Source organism: Micropterus dolomieu, linkage group LG03 (genome assembly GCF_021292245.1).
Source record: "Micropterus dolomieu isolate WLL.071019.BEF.003 ecotype Adirondacks linkage group LG03, ASM2129224v1, whole genome shotgun sequence".
In the NCBI taxonomy this organism is placed as follows: domain Eukaryota; kingdom Metazoa; phylum Chordata; class Actinopteri; order Centrarchiformes; family Centrarchidae; genus Micropterus; species Micropterus dolomieu.
The window spans coordinates 22611717-22619746 of NC_060152.1; the positions used below are offsets into that span (position 1 = coordinate 22611717).

Genomic DNA, 8030 nt, shown 5'->3' on the forward strand with positions numbered 1-8030 from the left:
ATGAAACATTGCATATGTCACACAGAGTGCGTCTCCCTTTGTGCCTTGTTTTCATCCCTCGAGGACTACTTTACTTTGTTTGAAGTCTCATTTATTTTACCTACATATCAGCTTCAGAATTGATTAGGCCTTTCGTACAAACACCCACAGCACAGTGCTGGTTTTACATGGACATTGGAGGCCAGTTCCTCCTCGCCTGAACCATTAAAGACATAGCACGTCTTGACATTATTACCATTTCCAAGCTTCCCCAAAGGAATACAAGAGGAAACAAAATGTAAACAAACTAGACATCTGAAAGGAGATATTTGATTCAAACTTTCACATCCTCTTTTCTAAGGTTGCTTGAAAATGGAAACCTGGGGTTTGTTTAGAGATGTCTCCCCTGGGATTGGTAACATTTGGCCCCTATGTATTAATTGGTGAACTGGCAGAATGTCCACAGCTGCTTATGGAAACTGTAGAAATGTAAATACCAGATGTTATGTACACTGTGGCTAGTCTCATTTTAAAAATTAGCCTGACCGTAGCGTTAAACATGAACCGAACACAGGCTTTTACGGCTCTCTATAAGGGTTTGAAAAGCAGCCAGGCCCAGAAATGACCGTCTGACTCACTGATTAAAATCCCCTCTCTGTAGACAAGGGCTGATACTTGAATTAAACAACCATCTAATTAGATTACACACTTTATGTGTGACGCTGAACAGAATCTCTCGTGTATTATTCTTGTTCCCATTTATATTATTTAGTGCTCTGATTTATTGTGCTAGGCAAAATGTGCACGGAGAGCGGGATCAAGTTTAGCGTTAGAATTTGTCACGTATATTTACAAAAATAAGGGCACTTGTTATTAGGTCATGTTAAGTCATCTTGGGGGAGAGAATTAATATCATAAAGTATTCAAGAACGTCAACAATTCAAGATTCAGACCGTCTGGAACGGTGGCCTATCTAAACAATGAGAACATTGTTATTTTCGTAAACCTGTTGATACGAGTCATTGAGGACTGTATTATATGCCAAACAGCTGTTTCGACATGAACTCAGGGGTAAAGGCCAAAAAAAAAAAGAAAAATAGAAATGAATGTGTAAAACCTCAATGAAGTATGATTAAATTATCCAGTGTCCCAGGCAGTATAGTGTAATCAAACAATTACAGCGGAGCATTTTACTGGTTGACTACTGCTGCACCAGTCTGTTGGTGTCATGGTCGACTCTCTCAAACGTGATATAAACAGAATAATTACCACTATTAGTAGATACGATCAAGTTTCATGGTTTGACCTATAAACGTGCATCGAGGAGAGAATTTTCACAAGACCTAAGCAATAAGTTCTCATGTGAGGCAGTTATTAATCACGGGAGGTAAAGAGATATAGTGGGTGTGTATAAAAGTGTGAGGCTTTATGCGATATTTGTATTTTTATGTATGCAATTACACTGTGTGACATGTAAAGAAGGAAGGAAGAAATGAGAGACAAAAAGAGGTAAGGAGACCGTGGAAGGGTGGAGAACTTCTGAATGAATGTAAATGAGGGAGATGTAGACACAACACATTGCTCTCAGGCAGGCACTTTCTTTGTTTGCCTTTAAAGTAAAAGAATGAGAGAAAAAAAGATTTAAAAAAATAAGAAAGGGAAAGAAGTAGAACAAGAATTGTAGAAAGTGGCCCCCTCTTGGCAGCCCAGCGCTGTCCAACAGACATGCTTTAGGGGTTGCATTGGTGGCATTCTGGTAGAGAATCAGGGTAGCATTCATCCGAGCATGCCACACAGAGTCTCTGTGGCCAATCCACGCTGGAGGCCCTAGGACAGGGAGTTTGTGCCGCTGAAAGCTTGGGACAACATAGCTCGACAGCATCACACACACACACAAAAACACACAGCAGAGAAAAGACAGGCTGGTTTCCCACAGGGCAGGGCTGAAAGCTACACCATGTTCAGCTGGTACAACATGATGAAAGTGAACTGGAACACATTGTGCTGGACTGCCACCGAAGGGACATCGTGTCTCCGGTGATCTTTTTTAAGCATGAAGCAGTGTGCTGGGTTTTTTTGTGTGTAAACCCTACAATGTCAACTCGGGTTGTTGGAAATACTGCTGCCATGTAGCCATCAATCGATTAAGTGACTTAAACTTGTGAAGCAACTGTTGGACAGTGAAGGATTTCTGTAAGTCTGCTGTAAGCAAGTCCTGATGCATCCATAAACAGAGGGAAGCCATTTTGCTACAAAACAGCCTTCATCTATTTAGCAATGTAATCACTTAATACATATAGAAAAGAAAGAAAGAAGTTCTACTTAACAAATTTCTTATTATATGTTACCATTATAAATATTTGAACATTTTTCACACAATAGTTTGCAGTTTGGCAGTCTTAGTGTCTGACTTATGTAGTCAGGTTTAGTAGTTTATTTATTGAATTTATTGAATCACTTATTGGATAATATGTAGAACCATGCTGAAGCAATGAGGGGATTTCGACCTACTTTTACAATACTGAGTACTTATATAGACATGAGCACTAGCCAGCAGTGCACATCCCTCACCCACATGGATACACTTTGTGTCAGCCATGTTTTGAGCAAGAGTTTGTGTTAGGGTCAAAGGCGACCTCTTGACACAGGGAGTTTATACATGCTAATGAGGGCTGCACTCTAACCTCATGGCTAAGTGCACATGGCACGCACACAGGGTTGCTTCTTGCGTTCATGTGGGATCAGCGTGTCCATCATTGAAATGAGTGGTGAGGAGCTTTCAGTCAGAGACCCTGAAACAAAAAAAAAAATAAAAAAAAGAAAGAACAAAAGGAGTGGATGAATCCCACTTTAAACACAATTTTGGAAAGGCATACAATTCCTCTTGGAATTCTAAGATTTTCTGTGCCATACCTTCAAGGTTGAAGTAATGTTTTTATTTAAATTTTTTAACTTTAGTAATTAACTTTCATAATGTTAGTGCAAATTAATGTCTTTTCTTTTCACCATTTTCACAATTTCCTGCAATTTAAAGTTTAAAACAGTATTCTATCTAATCTAAATGTTGTGTAACACTATATTTACACCCACTCTCATACAAGTGGGTGAACTTTGTTGATCATTAGAGTTTTTCTTTTTTGAACACACATACACACACTCACACACAAAGAAAAAAAAATTTATGCTTTGAAAAAAAGTTGCAGCTTTGAAAACTCACTTTTCTCAGCCAAACTTCTTATACATATTTGCAAGAAAATCAAAGCCTCTTTGTGAGGCTGGCCCTAATCCTTTCTCCGGCACATAAAGGATGTACCTTTAAACTGGCTTTCACTCCTCTGACAACCATGCAAATTGGTGAGAGGTAGGATGCCATCTCATTGACATTGTTTGTTAGAATAACATAGCACAGGGGAAAGGTCCCGTCTCAGGCATTCCACTGAAGCCCTCCCCTCTGTGAAGTTGCCTGATGAATTGTCACAAGCTTGTTATTTGCCATTAGTTTCTAGCATTTCTGCCTTCTGTTGGGCAAACTAATTCAATCTTTTTGGGGGGTAATCTCATTGAATCCGCCAGGAGGTTTTAGGGAACTTTTCTCCTTTTTTTTCTCCCTCTTTTTTTCCCACCACAATGTGCTATATTTGACCCAGTTTACGTAGATCAGTTTCTTTCTTACGTTATGATCTTAAAACAGTTTTTGTAATTGTTGTATAACAATATATAATCACAGAACAAAATTTATCATACGCCTATCTACCTAAATGCTGTTTTAGCTCCCATCCTACTGCTCTCATGAAAGGTACACATTTTACTAAATAACACTGTCTGTAAGTCATGCAAATAATTAATTCTACTAATAAGTTATTCAAACTTCCTTAACTTCAGTTGTAACCTATTAACATAACAAAATGCACTATTCAAAGAGGAGACTGTGACAAAACAAATACAAAACCTTTTTCCTTTTTGCCTACATTTAAAAATATATCAACATTGACATCAATGTAAAACAATACCAAAGAAAAATGCAATTCCCAATGTGTTTGTTTTTTTTCCAAATTATGCTGCCATACCTGCTCTGCAACTGTGGTAATTCTAATTCGAATAATAACCCAGTCCACAGCTCTCCTGTGACGGACTTCTGAAAAGGACAGGAATATGTATGTTTACTTACAATGATCCACCCTAAAGGGCATCAATCAGAAGTCACATTGTAATAAGATCCAGAAGTGTGCTCAGATCAGAGCAGGGTACAGCTAACAACCATATCCTTTTGATAGCAGTGTGACTAAGAGTTTAATTTGGGAGCAGCCATCACTTCAAAGGGAGATGTGAGTATTTTCCTACTTATTTGCACCCCCAATGGGGCCTATACATTATAGTATAACCATGCCTCGGTTCTCCGCTCATGCACTAATGCCATCCTGATTGCCTAATTTCTCATGTCAGCAACTTCTTCTGGGGAGCGAGAGGAGGACAATTAGGGGACAATTGAACATGATTGTGATGGGAATGTTCTGTGCAGCAGCAGGCAGCCCGCAAGCCGCTTCACTGTAGGGCTGGTTTTGGTTAAGAAGAAGATGCTTCTATTTTTTCAATCCGTGTTTTTCTCTAAGTTCATCCTCAGGACACATCAGGAAGTGGCTGTGATGGGCAGGCAGTAAGCAGTCACAGAGGGAACACCACAACTTCTAGGTAATTAAAAACATTTAGACACTCAGAGCAAACGGGTGGAATCATGGGTGGTTTGGTTTGTTTGACGATCCATGTGGCTTTGTGTATGTGTGTGTCACACCTTACATTTAACTTGTTTATTTACTGTAGTTATCTTGGGATTACATATGAAAATTGCTCACAGTGAGACATTACTTACAACTTCCATAATAGATGTGTACCAAGTCTTTGTCAAATATTTGTATTTGTATTGCATTAAAATATTAACTAAATGTGCTCATGCAAAGTTATCACTGTAGTCACACTCAAAATTAATAATTTAAACACAGCACTGTAGAGATACACATTTCAAATGAGGTTGGAGGCTTAAAAAAACATTTTTATAGTCAAGAGGACCACTGGCAGGATATTACAGCATAAACACTTGTATAGATTTAACTTCTTAAGAGACAGATTTGATCCACTGAGGTTACATGTAGCTAATGTGACTGCTGTTGCATGTTCTGATTAGTTAAGTGTATTCATGTGTCAGGGGAGCTCACTTATAGAGAAACTGTCATGTGCTGTTTCAGCCGAAGCCAAAAGTTGGCGTATGGGTGGATTTAAGTTTTAGTACATGTGGTTTTCTATAGAACACAACACTGTTCAGACTGTGCAGTAGACCCAGCCACAGCCAGCAAATTTAAATCTATAAAGTTAAGCATGGGAGATGTGTGTAAATGATGAATTAGAATACTTTTAAGGCACAGCTTGTTTCATGGAAAGCTGCTATCTCATTTCCAAAATGTCAGACTCTTTCAAATATTTTCCAGACAACAAACTCACTCCTGTGCTGGAATCTCAAGTTTCACTGATACAGTGCGTCCTTGGTCAGCACGGTGATAAACACCCCGTTACCAATGCCAAAAAACACAACATCAAAGCGCATGTTAAAACAAAATAAAATAAAAAAATAAGTGGAGGTCCAATAATTCCCAGTCACAGCTCGACAGTGGCATTATCTGGTTTTCAGGCCATGTACAGTATGCATTATCTTCTGTTTTTAGACTATTTGTCATAAGAGAGCACTTCCCTTTGTTCAAACAAACCAGTCAGTGTTGCAGGTCCGGAGCAGGGGGCCAAGAGCATTCTGGTTTATTTTACCTCTGAACAAATAAACTATAATGCTGACTAATAACTGGCCTGGAATGTGAGGAGAGCTTAACTCTCAACTCAGTGTGTTGTTAAGCATAATGAATATTACAGGCCCCTCTGTATACAATTCCAAGGTTTGGTTTGCTTTACTACACATGGCTGAGGCCTTAAACTGAACACTGACCCCTGGCTAAGATAAGAGAATTCACTTACGCATAAATAACACACTTGAATTAGAATAATGATAGAGGTGACAACTCACAGGCAACTTTTCAAAGTAGAGGTGATGGGAATGTCATGTTAAAAACTATGAGATAAGATAAGGACATCACATGTATGGTGTACAAACTCTATACGGTATATACATCATGTAAAAATATGGTCATAATTCTTGGCAAAACTTGGCATGAGTTGTAAGGGGCTGTGGTGGGGCAAATTCTTTATTCATACTGAAAAATATTGCACATGTATTGTAGATTTTCTTCATTGCTATGCTCATAAACATATCAAAAAGGCAAAAAGGTTCATGCCACTCTGTGTTAGGAGGAGAAGAATAGCAGAGTCGCACGGCTGTCCTGCCTGTCTATCGTTAACAGCAGAAGACACAGCAAGGCCACTCGGTGCCTCAGCGGGCTGTAGCTGTCAGGCTTTCTAGCGAGTCGACAGCCCGAGTGATAAGACCACTTTAAAGGAGAAATATCCGCCTCTCTCCTCCCCTTTAAGAGGAAATCTGCTTAAAATACCATGACTGTCTTGTATTTGGCTTATGGAGGGTGTGATCATTGGTGGCTGCTTTAACAGTAATAAACTCAATACGGTGACTGTCTCCCTCTGTTCAAAGCCCAGTGACTGGCACGAGACATCAAAAAGACAGAGGTTGTCACTGTTTTCTTCCCACTTCAAGCCACAAATCTGCCTTGATGCCCTCAACACTGGATAAGCTTCACTGTAGGATATCAACTTCTATAGTGGCAAGTAAGCAATCAATACATTGAGTGAATGTTGTGAGCTATACACCCACGTTTCCTCATAGAGCGCTTTCCACACACATTTATACGTAGAAGATATTTTATGAATAGTGGCAACAAGGGTGGAGACCTAAAAAAAGAGATCAAGGTTAAGATGATCAAAACGATATCAGGGATGAAGTATACACTAGATAGGTTACAGTTTGAAAGAGTTTTTCCCATTCTCTGAATGTACTCTGTTGTGGCACTGTACAACTTGAGCTGTAGAAACACAGCCCAACTCCCCTGAGCCCTCTGACTCTCTCCCACCCCTCTGTGACCTAATTCCCCTGAGGTTTTCAACTGCCTGTCAAAGTTTTGCACCAACTATTGAAATAGGAAGGGGTTCCTGCAGCATGAATACCCTTTACAATCAACCGAGTTGTAGGTATCTATTTTGCTTGGAGTTGCAGAACTGAGGCAACATTCTGATGAGGACGCGTGGAGGTCAACACCTCTGCGAAAACAATGACAGATGCAGTAGCACGATATAAATTCACCATGGCATCCAGCCTCAGCTCCAACTGTCAGCAGCATCAGAGGGCATCAGGGGAGCCCTCTGCAAAAATGAGGGGGGAAAACGAGCGGAGGAGAAAGGCAGCAGAGTTTGTAACAGTGTCTATTACGCTGCAGAAGAATTTGCCTGGGAGCTCGGCTTGACAGATTAGTCCAGCGCCCAGATGGGGCAGTGCATCGGTGAAACAAGAGCTACTTTTATGAGGTACGTAACACAAGCCTGGGGTAGCCACGGCAAGGCCTGGTAAGCGATCCCTTGATGAAAGTGAGGGCAGTGCTCCACCTTTCATGTTTCCATAGGTTTTATTTGGAGCGCACACAGACGGGGCTGCAGACAGAAATGACAGACAATTAAGATTGCACAAAGGCAAGGGAAATTCAGTATCGAGCTACATGACCCCTGCTTGCCGGCAGTATTTCAATGCATATGGCTGCCTTTTGTTATGAAATTCTTAGGGAAAACCTGTGTGTGTGTGAGTAAGAGACAGAGAGACACAGACAGAGAGAGGGAGAAAAGAGGGCCTGAAGCTCAAGCGATGGGTAAAACATGCAGTTATATATACCTGGCAGATTCCAGCTTCTAAACCCGCCTTCATGCATCAAAGAGCCAAAGCAATAGACGGGTGTGGGGATTAATGTGGAAATAAACCTTGGGCTTTCTACATATCAAAGACTAGATAAGCTTATGAAGTTTAATTCATATGTTTTATTCCGCTGAAAAACGGC

General features: G+C 40.2%; 1 long non-coding RNA gene across 1 annotated transcript; it reads left to right on the forward strand.

Annotated features, from left to right (window-relative positions):
• The first annotated feature begins 4104 nt into the window (after positions 1-4104).
• On the forward strand, positions 4105-6750 carry LOC123968798. The gene is made up of 3 exons (XR_006824548.1): positions 4105-4304; positions 4590-4668; positions 6623-6750. It is a non-coding gene; the product is annotated as an uncharacterized LOC123968798 (long non-coding RNA).
• The last annotated feature ends 1280 nt before the right edge of the window (positions 6751-8030 follow it).